We start from the raw sequence: 7,500 nt of genomic DNA, 5'->3' as shown, positions 1-7,500 counted from the left end.
AAGCAGGCACCGCAGCCAATGCCTTGCCTCTCATTAGTGTAGCGGGCTCCTGGCATTCCTCCCACCTCGTGGCGGCGGCTGGGGTGCTGATGACGATGATGTAGCGTAGGCAGCGGGGGCGGTGCTGATGGTGGTGGCGACCGGTAATGGTGGTAGTGACGGGTAATGGTTGTAGCCAAGGTGGTGGTGGTGGTGGTGGCAGCAGAGGCCCTGCTGGTCAGTTAGGAGTTGCATCACAAGAAGGTGAATGCAGGGCAGGCAGTATTGTGCTGACCACTTTAGAGGCGAGAGGAAGAGATGGTCAATGGGAGGACCAGAGGACCAGTAAGGCGGCAAAAACACCCCAAAGTCCTGCCCACTGGTCAAGCTTAACCCCTCACCCCTCACCCCCCAACCCTTAACCTTTACCTCCGGCCCTTCCCCCGTTTTCTCCTTATCCTACTGCTCCTCCATCATCACCCTTATTCTTCCCCCTGCTACTCTGCCCTCTCCTCCCTCCCCCCGTTCTAGGCCCCGCGATCCGGCAGTTGGCGCCCCCCTCGTCAATATTCCACGGACACACAGCCAGAGCCAAAGGCGTGGCCGCGGCTCCCACGATTGGTGCCACCCTTCAATGGCACCAGCGGTAGTGATAATGTCAAGGCTACCACCACCGCCACCACCAACACCACCACGGGTGTCACTATCTCTGTCACTCTCGCTATCTTCGTCACTCCCGCTGTCACCGTTAATGCTACATTGTTATGTGTTGGAGGTTGTTGGAAGGATGTTGTCTAAATCTTGTTACTGTTGTTGTTATTATTGGCGGTGGCGGCGGCGGCGGCGGCGTCGGTGGTGATGGTGGTTGTGGTGGTGGTATTGCCGTTATTGTATTTTAGGTTGCATGCAATCTCTTGGCAACCTCTTGAAAATTCTTTATCATCATCATCATTATCATGATTTCAATAGTTGTTATTGTTGTTATTCTTCATTTTATTCCTATTTTTATGATGATGATAAAAATGATTGCATAAATGATGATGGTGAAGATGATGATGATGATGATGATGATGATCATCATCATCATCATCATCCTCATCCTCATCACTATAGCAACCGTTGCCACAGCTTCAGTCGCGGTGTTCCCAGCGTGTCGTGCAAGGCTGCTGGGAGAGACAGGGGCTACACGGTTGAGAGCTTCATACTTCACAGAAAAATCAGCAACTCCTTTTATATCTCATCCGTTTATTAATTTCACCTTGTCATTCCTTTATATATTCACTTACTTGTATGTTTATTAGTCATATTTTATTCATGTATCCTGTTCTTCCCTCCTTGATTGCTCTTTGCGGGTGGAGGAAAAGGGAAATTATAAGAATATTGTGTTGGTGTTGCTGCTGATGATGTGGTGAAGGTGGTGGTGGTGGTGGTGGTGGTGGTGGTGGTGGTGGTAGTGACGGTATTAGTGGCGGCGTCACGCGGTGCAGCACACTCAGACCTGGCGGGGAAAACACGTGGTACCGCTTGGCCGCCTGCACCCCTTCCTTCCTGGCCAGCGTCCGGGTCAGTGGGGCTACAGGATTGAGGGGGAGAAGGAAGGACGGGAGGGAAGGAATGAAGGAGAGAGGGAGGGAGGGAGACTTCCAGGACAGACTGAGACTTGGAAGCAACACACACACGCCTTTAGCACTCTCTGTCAAGCTCGTCATGGTTATCACAATCTAACTCACACCCTCAGCCTCCCTGCCTACCCTGTACTACTTACACCAACACCTGGGACACCTGTGGACTGCTGCAGCAAAGGAGACATAAGGAGAAGGAGGAGGAGGGAAGGAAATAAAGAAAGATGTGGTGAAAGGAAGATAGAACAGAGTCAATGGAAGGAAGAGAGAGATATTAAAGGAACGAAAAAAAGGAAGAGATACTGAAGAAAGGCAAAAAGGTTGAGACGGTAAAGGTAATGAGGGAAAGAAGAGGGAAAACCTGAGTGAAGGAGGAAAGAAAAATATGTAGTAAGTGATAGAAGGAAGAGATATTGAAAGAAGGAAAGGAAGGTTAATTTGATAAAGGTAGTGAGGAAGGGCAGGTGGAAAGAAAAAGAACTAAGTAAAGGAGGAAAGTTTAAACTCAAAAAATTAAGATTCTAAACACAGGAAAATGACTTTGCATCTTCTTGACAAAACCCGCAGTTAAACTAGACTCGGCTACGCACTGACCTTGCTTCCTTGCTTCCTTGCTTCCTTACTTCTTTATTCTTTCCATGGCTTACTGGTTGCCTCGCTCTCCTGCATGGCCACCTAACACACGCACACGCACGCACCCCACAGCCTGACAAGGAGGAGCACGCGGCAGTGAAGTCTGGCGTTGTGTTACCGAAGAGTTTTCAACGAGTACTTCTATCTTGAGTTTAATTTACAGAGACATGTGATGACAAGAGGAAGAGCCGGCCGGTCATCAAGGAGGAGAGAGGGAGAGAAAGAGAGGAGATGAAAGATAAATGATGAAGCAAAAACATGGGGAGATGTTAAGAGGAGAAGGAGGAACAGGATACAACGGAAGGAGAACAGTGAAAAGAAAATGCTTTGTAATGAATAGGAAAGAAGACAAATGGACATGTAAATGACGAGGGAAATGCTTAAGAAACAACAAGAAGAGGAGAAAAGTGCTGATAAACGGCAAGAAATGATTACCAAGAGAAGAGACTTGAAGAGATAGAAAAAGTAAATGAAAATAGTAGGAGGGAAAAATAAAAGACAACAAGAGGAGCCGGATGAACAGGAGGAACTTAGATGAAGAAGATAGAAAGCAGGATGATAAAAATAAAAAAAAACTACTTGACTCAGAGTGTTGCTATACTGTTACTATCTTACTTAACACCCAGACTTTTATTACTCGTCATTTTTTCGTCTGGTTTTAGAAGTTTAAGTCAGTAGCCAGTTTAATGAGGATGCAAGAGCGAGCACCTCTGTGAGAGCCGGTTGTCTTGAGTTACAGAGGTGACGGAGGTTAAAGTGGAGGAGGAGGAGGATGAGGAGAAGGAGGAAGAGAAGGAGGAAGAGGAAGAAGAAGAACAGGAGAGGACGTGTTGTGAAGTGAAGGAGAGAAGGAAAGAAGGCGGCTGACTCATGTTGAAGGATTTATATAGCTATTTGAATAGATAATTGAGAGAGAGAGAGAGAGAGAGAGAGAGAGAGAGAGAGAGAGAGAGATTTTTAGTGTGACATGAGGCAGTAGTAGTAATAATAGTAACAGCAGTAGCAGCAGTAACAACAGTAGAATTAAGTAGCATTAGAGACATCAACTTCGCACACTTTCTCTACATCTCAAGGTGGAAAGCCGTGCCTCAGCTCCCTCGTGTGGTCTCTACGGTACGCAGGGGACGCATTCATGGCGCCCACACTCGTCCCTCCTTCCCCCTCCTCTCCAACCTGCAATATATGTTTCTCGTCTCTCCACTCTTTGAAGTATTTTGCTGGATGAATAATAAAAAAAAAGTGATGGATAGTAGTAGTAGTAGTAGTAGTAGTAGTAGTAGTAGTAGTAGTAGTAGTAGCAGTGGTGGTGATGTTGATGATAATAATGATAGTAAGAATGATAATAGATATTTCAACAATTCATAAAAAGGTTCTACTTAGGAGTGTGTGTGTGTGTGCGTGCGTGTGTGTGTGTGTGTGTGTGTGTGTATAGCTACATATTTAATCCCCCAATATATTCTCACATGCATCTTATTTTTATTCTCTCTCTCTCTCTCTCTCTCTCTCTCTCTCTCTCTCTCTCTCTCTCTCTCTCTCTCTCTCTCTCTCTCTCTCTCTCTCTCCTTCGTCTTTCCTACTTCTATCCAATGTCTTGCTGCTGCTGCTGCTGCCACGGTTTACATTTTTCTCCTCGCTAATTCCCGAACAAGTCTTCGTTTACATTCAGCGGCAGATGACTCTGAACTTTTCTTTCTATTCCTGCATCATAAATTCTCAGACTTAAGAGCGCGAATACATTTTTTTCTCTTGTCCCTCTCTCACTCCCTCGCACGGCTATAATCATCGTCATTCTCTACCTTGATACTCCCAATGACAGAAAATATGAACGAGGTCTGTCTTTTTCTTGTAAGCCTTGTAATCCTGTATTGTCTTGCTGTCTTTGTCACTGGGTTCGTGTTGGTTAAAGCTTGTGTTGTGCCAGTAAAGGACATTCCCTCACAGCCTCTCTCAAACTGCTGTCCTGCATGTGTTGTTTGGTGCAAGTTTAAAGGATTTGCTTGGAAAGGGGGTCTTTATACTCTCTCTCTCTCTCTCTCTCTCTCTCTCTCTCTCTCTCTCTCTCTCTCTCTCTCTCTCTCTCTCTCTCTCTCTCTCTCTCTCTCTCTCTCTCTCTCTCTCTCTCTCTCTCTCTCTCTCTCTCTCTCTCTCTCTCTCTCTCTCTCTCTCTCTCTCTCTCTCTCTCTCTCTCAGTATTGTACACCATCTGTCAATACAGCTTATATTTAATGCAGAGAGAGAGAGAGAGAGAGAGAGAGAGAGAGAGAGATTAGTTTCGTACAAGCTCCAATGATCTCGTGTCAGAGTCTCGGAACACCTTGCTCACTAATACATGTGTGGCCTTCACCGCTTCCCTATACTAATGTTCTCTGGTGTGTGTGTCTGTGCGTGTACGAGGAGGTGGAACGCACGCGACTGTCTTCAGAACGATCGTCTTTTTTTTCCTGTCTTTTTTTTTTAATCTCTCTTTTTACTCACACGCAGCTGTTCGTTCCCCTTCACTCATAACAGCAAGCAATCTGAGTCATACTTGAAGGGAAGGGAAGAGACAAAAGGAAGGAAAGAAAGGTAAAATAAAGTCTTTGATGTGAAATTATCCACATATCTGTTTAGTGTTAATGTTATGGTGTTATTCATACGAAAGTGGCACCGTCTTTTACACACACACACACACACACACACACACGGTTCATATTATTAATTCATCTATTCATTCAGTCATTTATTTATTACGAATGTGATGCATATTTTTCATTATTTATTTACTGGTCGTGTTTGTTTACTTATCTCTTTGTATTGTATTTTCATTTATTCAAGCTCGTAATGTTTGCTACCAGTTTTGGCTTTTTTTTTCTTTATATTTACGTGTGAGAGAGAGAGAGAGAGAGAGAGAGAGAGAGAGAGAGAGTGTGTGTGTGATCGGATCTCAATACCTACCTGCTAACAAGAGTCCTAAGCGCTAAGCAAGACAAGTTACATAAAGAGAATAATCATAATTTGTCAGCGTCGTTGTTTTTGTTTTTGTTTAGCCCCACAAGACTTCACATTCAAGCTGCAGCGAAGGCCTCCCATTCTAGCGCCACCTTATAAAGCAGCGCGAGTTTTGATGACCAGAATCTCTCATCTCTAGGTGCACATTTTCGAGAACGCGTGGCTATGTCCTCAACTTTCATGCTCTTCTACTACTACTACTACTACTACTACTACTACTACTACTACTACTACTACTACTACTACTACTACTACTACTACTACTACTACTACTACTACTACTACTACTACTACTACTACTACTACTACCTTTCGCTTCAATACTAACTGCAAACCTCTCTCATTTGTAAGGCCACAGTATCATTGTTATCTCGAAAACTTAGATGTCTTATAGGTAAACAAGCTTTATTCTCTCTCTCTCTCTCTCTCTCTCTCTCTCTCTCTCTCTCTCTCTCTCTCTCTCTCTCTCTCTCTCTCTCTCTCTCTCTCTCTCTCTCTCTCTCTCTCTCTCTCTCTCTCTCTCTCTCTCTCTCTCTCTCTCTCTCTCTCTCTCTCTCTCTCTCTCACGAATCATTAATTCAAGCATTAGTCACAGCGGTCATAAATACCTGTCGATCATCTTCCTCCTCCTCCTCCTCCTCCTCCTCCTCCTCCTCCTCCCGTCACTATGCTACAAAGAACGCGACAGCAAAGGTGAATGAATAAACAAACAAGCGTCAACGAAACAAAGGCAAAGAGAAACATGGGAGGGAGGCAGAAAAAAAAAAACCTTGCGAGACAAAATGTTGATTGACCTCTGAAAAAATCATCGTATTGGTGGTGTGGGTGTTTGTTGGGAAACGAGGGAGTATGTGGACAAAAGGAGGGACATATTGAGAGGGAAGGAAGTAAGGAAGGAAGGAAAGAAGAAAGGAAGGAAGGAAAGAAGGAAGGAAGGGGGAGATACGAGTAAGAAAGGGAGATACAGGGAGAGATGAAAGGAATGGGTTGATGAAAGAAAGAAATGAAGAAAAGAAGTAATGGAAGGAAGGAAGCAGTAGAGGAAAGAACAAAGCAGAGAGAGAGAGAGAGAGAGAGAGACAGAGAGCAATAATAGCATTCATATTTACTTTTACGAAACTGTTCATGCTAAAAAAAATAAATAAATGATAATAAGAGTGGTAGACAATGAGAAAGTAAGACTATAAAAACGAAAGAGTAGGAATGAGAAGGTGGTGGTGGTGGTGGTGGTGGTGGTGGTGGTGGTGGTGGTGGTGGTGGTGGTGAAGTAAGAAGGGCGAGGAAGGCTTCTTTGCATGCTACATCACTGGCACGCTCCACCTTACTACTGCTAGGAATTCCCATTGATAATTCAGGTGTGCTCAGCAGGTCACCTTACCCACCTAGCCACCTACCAACTCACAAGCTCTCCCTTCCCTGCCCTTCTCTTACCTTACTTTACCTTATCTTTCCTTATCTTTCCTTATCTTTTCCTTCCTTCCTTCCTTCCTTCTTCCCTTCTCCTCTCTCTCTCTCTCTCTCTCTCTCTCTCTCTCTCTCTCTCTCTCTCTCTCTCTCTCTCTCTCTCTCTCTCTCTCTCTCTCTCTCTCTCTCTCTCTCTCTCTCTCTCTCTCATCTCTCATTTCTCTTTATTTCATTTCTATTCTATACTTTTTTTTGTCTGTTTTATTTATTTCTCTTTGGTTTTGCATTTGTTTTGTTGCGTCACCATTTACAACACTACTTCTACTACCGCCACCACCACCACCACCACCACCACCACCACCACCACCACCACCACCAAGAACCCACCTCACCTGGTCACTTATTCATTTCATACCTGTGTTGAGTGAGTCATGTTCCGCTTTCACCTGCAGGCAACAGAACGACCCTCGGAGTGTTGGTCTAAGAGTGTGTGTGTGTGTGTGTGTGTGTGTGTGTGTGTGTGTGTGTGTGTGTGTGTGTGTGTGTGTCTGGAGTTCAAAGGTAAAAGTAGTAAAGGAAAAAACATCAAATGGAATAAAGAAAAAAAAGGGGGGGGGCAGAAAATAAAGGGGCAGCGGAAGAAAGAAAGAGAGAAAAAATTTGGTGTTAGTGAAATATTATTCTACATATTTGTTGTTATGGGAAAAAAAATTGGTTAGTCTTTATTTTTTACTTTCTCTCTTTCATATTTCGTTGGTTCTATTTATATTTCTCTCTCTCTCTCTCTCTCTCTCTCTCTCTCTCTCTCTCTCTCTCTCTCTCTCTCTCTCTCTCTCTCTCTCTCTCTCTCTCTCTCTCTCTCTCTCTCTCTCTC

The sequence above is a fragment of the Portunus trituberculatus genome, chromosome 40 (assembly GCF_017591435.1).
Source record: "Portunus trituberculatus isolate SZX2019 chromosome 40, ASM1759143v1, whole genome shotgun sequence".
Taxonomy (NCBI): Eukaryota; Metazoa; Arthropoda; class Malacostraca; order Decapoda; family Portunidae; genus Portunus; species Portunus trituberculatus.
This window is presented reverse-complemented; position numbering follows the sequence as displayed.